Consider the following 10,307-nt stretch of genomic DNA (forward strand, 5'->3'; position numbering starts at 1 on the left):
TTAAAAATTCTAAAGATTGAGCTTTTTATATAGGGCAATATCCACTAAACGTGCTCAAACCGCTTTACAAGGGGTCCCTGGCCAACAGCAACATTTAACATATAGGACGGGACATGACTCCTATTATGCGATATTACATTTTTTTTGGACGGAAAAAGCGCTGTTAGCTGGCAGGTAGTACTCATTTTACACCTGAGTACGATGAGAGAATGTGAGTACAGAGCCTTTTCCAAAAACTCAACTATGCGCCGAGCGAGGCTCGAACCCAGGACTTTCCGATGCGAAAGCGATTGTCATACCACTAGACCACATAGCCGCACTGTTTGATATAATATATCCATTCGGTAATTGTTCGAGAGATGGGGGAGGGGGGGTGTCATATTTGTACACAAATCAATCGTTTGTATTCTGTGGTGATCTGTTTATGAATAACCGGGTCGGGTCGTCATTCAGGTCTTTGTTATTGTTTTTTGCCATCCGCGTTTATGAGTAATACTCACTGAACTGTATTAACCTGACTATAAACGTTCATGGATACACACAGTTTTGTGTGTTGGTCCGTTATACTTCCGTATGGCAATGTTATGAGCTTCTTAGCCAATCGCATACTATCTATAGGCACCACAGATTTCGCTTGATAGTTGAGATGCATTATCTTGCTGCTAATATAATCTTGTATGCATTTTACTCGCAATGGAGCGATCCATATTCATGTTTTCGTCCAACCGAGTTATCAATCACGTGATTTGTTGTTGACCAACGATTGGACATTTCTGAACAAATGTAACACGCTGCTTTGTTTATGAAAGTTGTAAACATACCCACCGAAAAGCGTTGTTATCTATTTGTCTATAACTGTGGGATTGACCTATAAGTTGTCTATTTGGCATTTATTAAACGCAGCTAAACAAGTAATTAATAGTTGCCAGTCCTGTTCATTGACTGGAAATAAAATAATAAATGGGACGGGACGGGCTAATTGGATTCAATAGTATGATGTCACGTTGCCCAGCAACGGCTGCCATCGTGGTTCTAAAGAAAGAAAGTCGGTACTTTTTATTCTTCATGGTGGCTAGAACTTTTCATATGTCTTGTGATCAGAATGTGTAAAAGTCAAAACATGATCAGATTTATAATGGGTTTTTTCCCCTCTGGATACCCTTTTATGCTCGTTGGAGAAATATTTCATAAGGGCGTCCGCCATTGTTCCGATAGTCTAGAGCCAGTTACTAAGTTACCATGCGTCATTACGAGGGAAGTGACGTTAAGACTGTTGAAGCGTATTGGCAAGAAATATAACGATGCTGCTTAGTAACGCCTGAGCCATAAATTAAATCTATTAGCCTCTTAAAATTGCGTTTCTTGATTTTGTTTTTGTCTTTTGTTTTGTTTTGATTTTTTTTCTGGGTTGTTTTTTTTTTTTTTTTTGTTGTTGTTTTTTTTTTCTTGGGGGGGGGGGGGTTGTTGTTGCTGTTTGATGTTTATTTTGTTAAGTTTAGGTTTTGGAGTTCTTAAAGTCTTGGACTCCTTGCATAGTGTGTGATGCTTAACAATGTATCAAACCTTATAATATAATGTTACCTCTTCAGATGGATATGTTCTCACAGTAAGCTGTGTAATACTCTTTACTTGTTCTAAAAACGTCGTAGTGAAGTTCTGTGAATAAATCAAAGATATTAAGAAAATAGTCGGTTATCAGGAAATGGTGGGTTGAACCGTGGCCTACGTAAAGTTATGGCCTGCTACTGACCAAAAAAATGACGTCAAAATGCCAGTCTTTTGCCACAAAAGAAAACAAATCGTGAGTTGTATTCAATAGTTCAGCCAATAAAATAACTTGTTTCCATGAGCTCTACTAACGACAACTCACTAGACGGTGCAAAAACCAAATAATGACGTCAAACTGCCAGTCCTTTTGGATTTCAGTATCAGGCTATAACGCAACAATGGCTACGGTTGAACAGAGAATCTAGTTTTTTTCGTTCTCAGTCTGATTGTCTTTATTTAAACAGTACACTTTTGACATCATGAAACATTTTATGGTGATTGTTTAAAAATAAAGAATTTATTTTCAAAGTTTCCACATTATCAAAAATACTTACCACAAATTTGACAGATGCATCGTATATAAAGAGGTATTAAATTTAGAATTGTGAATATGAACTGATAATTATTAGGGATGATCGTTAAATCAATTTTTCCTCTTGCAACAGATAACATAATTGAAACAAAATTCAACAGATCTATGGAAATACTATAGCGAAATAGTTAAAATCTGGTTGTTCATCTCACAAAATGTAGAATAATACATTTCGTTACACGAAATATTTATCTACATTGTTCTATTCAATTTTCAGCGAAATTACGTTTATTCAACAAGAATAAAACAGATTTATCACACATGGATAGCTGTGATTATGACAGTGATTGTAATAAACTAAGAAATAAAAACACAAAATCGATAGAATCAATCGGTGTCATGCCCTGGCAAATGGTTGCTAGGACATAATCCGAACAAGTCCGGAGTTGACCGTACCTTCCCCGGGTTGCTAGGCATTTTGAACACATCGTTTAGCCAATCAGGGTTCGAACCTGCGCTATGTAAGCGGACGCGGGAAATCAGAGGCAGTTCTTATAAGTTTTGTCCAGCTAGACAGAAGACCGCCTTTTCATCGGTCCTGTTTTATATCATGTTCTTTTAGTATGTGGTTCCTTATTCGTGGATGTCAGGAGAAAGGATGAATGGATAAGTAGAGTTGTGTCGTTCCTATCTGTGTTATACATATAATTTCGTTCCCGAAATAACCTCGTAGCAATAGACAGGCCTGAATCATATAGTGTTAAACATAAAAGTACAGAGTGACCCACACACGGTCTTTACAACTTACAGTCAATTTGTCATATTCCTCTGGACTCCACACAAAATGGGCGAATTGATTTTCGGCAATTCTTGACAGGGACGACGCCACTAAACTGTGGAGTAAACATTAAAAAATATTTAACCTTTTAATTCACCTAAAATATCTACAGTCCAAAGAGAATAAGATACTCCGATTCTGTTGAGGTTGACAATACCCTTTAGCAAAAAAAATAAAAGCATGACACTTCTATTTCGAGTCTATGGAGGACCAAAGATATCAAGAGCAGTTCGACACTCTACGGTCAAGATCGCTTGTTTATCATTCTCTCTATTATACATCTAGTCTCTCATTTTCTATAAAGTTTACAAAGTTTAATCAGCGAATTATGAACTGTGTACTGATGAATAAGAGTGTTCATCAACTTGTCCACTGTTAGATATTTTTGTGTGCCATTAATTGGGAGTATGTGGTAAAGTAAACATATTATGTCTGACTGTCTGAAACTGGTATTACATCGGGAGAATTGAGACGCTGAACATTCACTTTTGTTTTAAATCTATATGTTTTGTTGAGGACAATGAGTTTAGTTCCCTAGAATAAAGTAATCGATATATTTATATCACTGATCATATTAACGTTGCATTTGACTGAAGGCTGACATAATACTAAATTGAGACAATTTGGACCGACAGAACAACAAAATAGAAATTAAAGGAAGATAAACAAAGACAAAAGCAACGTTCAATCCAATCCAATTCATACTATTGCGCTTTAAAGCTGAAGATAGAAGTAATATGTGTGCGATGGTGTTAGACTGGGCATTACAGCCGTGACGCCACTTCCCTCATAATGACGCATGGTAACTTAGTAACTGGTTCTAAACTATCGGAACAATGGCGGACGCCCTTATGAAATACTTCTCCGACGAGCATAAAAGTGTATCTAGAGGAGAAAAACATTATAAATCAGGTCGTTTTGACTTTTATACATTCTGATCACATGACATGAGAACCAGTTATCGCCAGCGTGAAGAATTAATGCAAAGTACCAATTTTCTTTGTTTAGAACCAGGCTGCTGGTTGCTAGGCGGGCGTGACATCAGACTATTGAATCCTATTATGTCCTCCTGTGACAAACATATTTTTTTTATAATTAACAAGTAATGATTGTATATCTGTCAGAATTTCTCAACTTGTCAAGGAAGGAATTCAATACTCGAAAGTGGGCTAGGCGATAGCAGCGCTCCTTTCTTGTGTATAGGGAATGAGATTAGCGGAAGAGTAGCGTCCCTTGATTGGACGTCACCCATAGTCTCCGCGAGGACGAGAGACGCATGCGCACAACAAACATGACGTTCTCTCTTTAATAACTTTTCCGCCGGTGACGTCACAGACTATGGGTGACGTCCAATCAAGGGACGCTACTCTTCCGCTAATCTCATTCCCTATTTGTTGAAGGTAATTTTTGAATATCTGTTTAACCTAATATACCCATGTTTGCCCCATCTCTCTCTCTCTCTCTCTCTCTCTCTCTCTCTCTCTCTCTCTCTCTCTCTCTCTCAATATTATCCAATTTCTCACTGCCATAATATGTGTTATACCTTTTATGTTGTTATAGTTATTATGGGCAATCTACAGGCTGGCCGGCTCGCCTTTTGACTTTGTCAAGGTGGTGTATGACTTTATTTATCTGACGGTTCCATCCACTCCAGCTGCATTCCAAGATTGGTCTTACCAGTGGGGTACAGATAGTATGCGCTTGGCTAAGAAGCTCATAACATTGCCATCCGGAAGTATAACGAACCAACACTCAAAACTGTGTGTATCTATGAACGTTTATAGTCAGGTTAATACTGTTCAATGAGCATTACTCATAAACGCGGATGGCAAAAAAACAATAACACAGACCTGAGTGACGTCATCTTTGAACTATCTATATCATTGTTTTTAACTGCCGTACACTGAACGCATTGAACGGGACATGTAGCCCGTGAATCATTTTTATCGATGATCGTTCAGAGTTACCCCGGTATTCAAATGTATGCCCGTTTACGGTGTTTAAACTGTTGGCCAGAATACTCGTCCTCCAAAATATCGATCAATTAAAATGACCCTCATTCTGTCAAAAACTCCCAAATCCGGGAGATCCATGAATGGTTTCGGCAAGATACCGAGTGAACTCAGACTTCCGCCATAGTGACGAAAAAGCATAGAATATCATTCCTTTTATTAATTTCATAACAATAGGAAATTAAATGGAAGCTTCAAATTCAGAGAATGTGGGCGTTTGGGGTTTTCCCTTTGTCAACAAAACACGATGATTGAAACAGTATAGACGAATGAGAGATGTGAGAATGGCATTGTTAAGGTATCACATTAAATACGCCAGCCTCACATCTCTTATTCGTCTTTAGTGTTTCATTCATTGTGTTTTGTTGACAAAGAGGAAACCCGAAACGTCCACATTATTGTTTTCGTTTATTGCATTGAAGTTTCATGTATTTTCCTATTGTTATTTATTTCTTCGAGCTTCAAGAAGCAGCATGTTCCTTTTATCAAATTCATCATTTGATCTGGATTGCAACGATGATAATGTCATACGTATACCACTTACCGTAAGTTCTGAAGATTTGACTCCAATGTATCCGTGGTACAGAGACGGAAGTTTTTCATCAGTTTTGATAAAAGAACCAGTAGATGAATCTAAACCATAAAATAAGGGGGGGGGGGGGAACATTATTATAAGTGAAAAAATAAATCAATAAAAAGAATTTATCTTAAGTGTATGACCATATTAAAAATAAATATTATGATAGCAAATCGGCCAAAGGAAAAAATCAACAACAAAGTCCACACTACCATTGATTTTGAAGGCAAATAAAAAGTTGAAATGACAGCCTCGGTGGGCATAATAAATACAATCACTAGTTATATATAAACCATTATTACATCATTGGTTCGCTCAAAACTTGACTATTGTGACTCTCTCTCTCTCTCTCTCTCTCTCTCTCTCTCTCTCTCTCTCTCTTTCTCTCTCTCTCTTTTAATGCTCACCCGCGAGGGAATACTCAGGCTGCACATAATTCAAAACAATGCTGCAAGATTAGTCCTTAAGCACAGCAAGAAACATCATGCGTCACCTCTGCTCAAAGAGCTTCACTAGCTTCCTGTTAACTGTACAACGTTCTTACATTGCGTTTTATATGCCTCAACACATACCAACCAACTTATCTATATGCATGAAAAAATGAATTTATAATACACCAAACCGATCCCTTCGCTCGCCATCCAATGGAAAATTGCTTGTCACTCAAGGAAAGAACTCTTACGTGTCATGTGGAGGACGATCCTTTTCTAGAAACATCCCAAACATCTGGAACAAACTTCCAAAAGAAATACGGCATTCTTCATCGGATGAGATGTTTAAAAAGCATCTTAAGACTTGTGTTATTTTCCTAATTGAATTATTGATGCACATGTAAAGCGCTCTGAGCATTTCCTCGTGATATGGAAGAGCGCTCAATAAATAATACTCATTATTGTTTTCTAACTGTCGGTAGAAATTTTGTTTACGATGTACCGCACCGTCGGTGCAAAAAGGTTGAGAACCACTGGCCAAGATGAAAGCATGTTTGGTCAACAATCCGACCAGACACTTTAAACATACCCAATCCCAACGACCACCGTTGCAATTACACTATATAATAAATAAAATAAATAAAATTCCCTTTATTCATCCCGTAAGGGAAATTTGTCTCTAGGGCCTACTCCAAGGGAAGACTGAAAAACCAGGCGTCAGCCGCAGTGCAGCGCCGCAAATTGAGCTAGGGCGAGGTGATTTGCTCAAGGCCACACAGCGCAGCGGCGGGAAATCAAACTCGGCACCTTTCGGGTACGAAGCAAAGACCGTACCACTGAGCCACGCTGTCCCTATATCATATCAAAACCCATTCCTTATTCTTACTATATGACACAAGGAAATTCATTAAATAAGAACATATGGCACATAATCATATGAAGGCAAGTCCATGCCTTTTCAAAGTAATGTCCAGCTTATCTTGCTCACACGAATACAGCCCTGCTCCACGATCCTCACCAATCACTTCTAAAGGGCAAACAACGAGAGCAGGAAGAGATAATATGGGATCCTTATTATTTGTAGGGCAGTCACATGTTCTAGCTTCCAATTGAGAAACTAAGTGGTAGCATTCCCATTAACTCATAAAATACTGAAGAAATCATCATACCCTTAAAGAGATGCCAATATCAAACTTTTCTTCAGCAATAGCATTGACTGTGCTCAGAACGACCTGGGTTTGGGAATATGGTATCTGTTCTTTCAGTAACATATCTACGAGCAGTTTGTATTCCTGTTTTGAAATAGAAAATAAACGCAATTAACAGAGGATATATTCAACATCTGGCGGCGAGACCTGGAGGCGGACATGAAGAGGATGGGACACACCTGGGGAGAGTTGGAGAAGATGGCCCAGGACAGAGGAAGATGGAGGACTGTTGTCGACGGCCTATGCTCCACTAGGAGTTACGGGCATAAGTAAGTAAGTAATATTCAACATCAGAATTATCATTAAATAGACGAGTGGTTGTGCTGATTCAAAAATCACCCATGCTTTTCTCACAGCCCACCAGCATAATTTTTTTTATAAAACTGCATAAATTACAGACAACCAAACACATACATTTTCCAGGTGCCCGTAGAATTACCCTGCGGCGGTCCCCCAACGCCGACTCGCTCGCACTCTTGAATTACGGTTATGATACCCTCCTATTCAATTTTGCTAAGACTACCGCATTTGTGACCGCTCGTCTCAAAACGGTATTGAGTAGGGATGCTTAAGATGCTTAAGATGGAATTTGTATCCAGAAATATCATGCTTAAGTTGAGTTTATATGCTTTATAGAGGAGAGGGAATATCATATTTTACTGTGGTAAATACCAACGTTTCATATTTTTGACCAGTTTAACTATAATTTGACTTTTTAGCATCTGGTCCATTCCGACATAATACTGTTTTGAGACGAAGGATCACATTTGTGACTTCGCGAATATAATATCACATCTAGATTGACCAGTCAAAAAAATTGGAGTCTAAGATTCAGGGATGTGATTGGCTCCTGCTTAATGACCGGTCAAAATCTAGAATCTAAACTTCACCAAACTCCGATGATATTTCGTAGCCATTTCTTTCTTTCTCTTTCATTATGGCTCTAGACTTGGCCAGACTGCTGTGATCAGAACTTGTTTGTGTTTTTATGTTTTTCAGGGTTTTACGGCGCTTGCAACACATTTAGGTTATATCAGCGCCAGTAAAAAGGAAGAAAATGGGATAGTAAAAAGTTCTAGAATTACAATTAAAGCACCCAAGAGAAAGTAAGACTAAGGGGAACTGGAAACAAATAGGGATCAGATGTAGATTCCAAGAGCATACCACCAATGTACTTAGTTTGAGATCACCTATAAGTCTCATCCGGACACAAGCACAAAATCCAACAAAGAGGAATACACTCAAATGCTTACATTATACATTCAAAATTAGAAAAAATTAATAATACATAACAGAGAGATGATTTACAAGAAAAAAAAATATCATCTCCCAAAACAATAACTATGCATTTGACTGTTTCCCTCCCAGTCAGGACTCTGGCCAGGGCCGGGACAAAACCAAGTAATCTCATTCAAAGACAAAGTCAGTAAGCATACTTAGCGCAATATCCTGTGTGGACAAGGGTACGGGTTACTTCTGCCAATCTTATAGATGTGGAATTTCATTGTGTTATGAGAAATTAATGTCATTTAAAACTAGTCTGTGTAGTGAATAATAATCAATATAGTGTTTTCGACTGGTACGGTAAGTAGACGCTAACCTATTAAAAAATGAAAATTGATAATTCATGTTAATTAAAAACAAAAATGTTTCATACTCTCTCTCTTTATCTATATATGTATATATTATTGTATATGTATGCATGACTTTCGGATGAATGAATTGCATTTTGCAAATGTACTTTCGCCTATGCGCAAGAGTGACAATATGTATTTATACTATGTATAATTTTCTTATGCTCTTATTTGCATACTTATTTTTCCCACCTCACTAACATAATTGTAACCCGTTATTGATTTTATATAAAATATGAGATCAGGGGTAATCAAGGGATTGTTAATTGAAATCATTTCAATATCACTGCTCGTAAAGGAATACCAGAATCGTGTAACCCAGTCAAAGTTTTGTTCCAATGTATTGGCAGATCTGTTTACCCACCCACCAATCGACAATTCGTAGGCTGGGTATAGCCAAAGATAAGTGTCTGGGCAAATTACTAGATTTTTTTTTAAAAATTAGAAAAATTTAAAAAAAAATTGAGCTTTTACATAGAGCAATATCCACTAAATGTGCTCAAAGCGCTTTACAAGGGATCCCTGGTCAACAGCAACATTTAACATGTAGGACGGGACATGCCGCCTGTTAGGCGATTTTACAATTTTTAGGACAAAGACAACGCTGTTAACGGCCAGTTAATCATTTTACACCTGAGTACGGTGAGAGAAAGTGAGTAAAGAGCCTTTTCCAAGGACTCGATTATGCGCCGAGATCGAGGCTCGAACCCAGGACCTTCCGACCCGAAAACGAGTGTCATACCACAAGACAACTATATATATTGTTTAAATTTAAGAGAGAGGAAAGAAAGATACAGAGAGAGACACACCGAGAGACGACAGAGAGAGAGAGAGAGAGGTAGAGAGAGAGAGAGAGAGAGAGAGAGAGAGAGAGAGAGAGAGAGGGAGGGAGGTATTCTTACCGATGTCTTGCTTTTGTCATCATTATTAAAATGTTTTGTTGCCTGTGTCAGAAACCAATATCCACCCAAACCTGTTATTACAAAAGAGGAGAAGGAAGACAGCTGGACAGTAGATGAGCATACAGCCCTTGTAAAAATACACATACATGATGATGGTGATGATGATGATGATGATGATGATGATGATGATGATGATGATGATGATGATGATGATGATGATATCAATAGTAAGAAGAAGAAGAAGAAGAAGAAGAAGAAGAAGAAGAAGAAGAAGAAGAAGAAGAAGAAGAAGAAGAAGAAGAAGAAGAAGAAGAAGAAGAAGAAGAAGAAGAAGAAGAAGAAGAAGAAGAAGAAGAAGAAGAAGAAGAAGAAGAAGAAGAAGAAGAAGAAAAAGAAGAAGAAGAAGAACAGGTAGAAGACGAAGAAGAATATTAATAATAATGATAGTGAACATTGCATTATACGTCATCGGTAATAGCAATAATCTATAAATAAAACATACCAGAGAGCATTAACAAACGGCAACATAATATTTATACAAGCAAACAACATATTTATCGAAGCAATCCGGCCACACAGATGCACTACAAAAAAACTGGCTATGAATAAACATTAGAATATGAAG

The 10,307-nt window shown here is 37.8% G+C and overlaps 1 long non-coding RNA gene across 1 annotated transcript; it reads right to left on the minus strand.

Annotated features, from left to right (window-relative positions):
• Positions 1–1,468: 1,468 nt before the first annotated feature.
• Positions 1,469–5,547, minus strand: LOC144958953 (uncharacterized). Its single transcript, XR_013642535.1, has 3 exons — positions 5,475–5,547; positions 2,889–2,973; positions 1,469–1,656 (listed from the first exon to the last, which is right to left on the minus strand). It is a non-coding gene; the product is annotated as an uncharacterized LOC144958953 (long non-coding RNA).
• Positions 5,548–10,307: the final 4,760 nt, after the last annotated feature.

Source organism: Berghia stephanieae, chromosome 13, assembly GCF_034508935.2.
Source record: "Berghia stephanieae isolate SIO BIC M18660-M18661 chromosome 13, UCSD_Bste_1.3, whole genome shotgun sequence".
Lineage (NCBI taxonomy): Eukaryota > Metazoa > Mollusca > Gastropoda > Nudibranchia > Aeolidiidae > Berghia > Berghia stephanieae.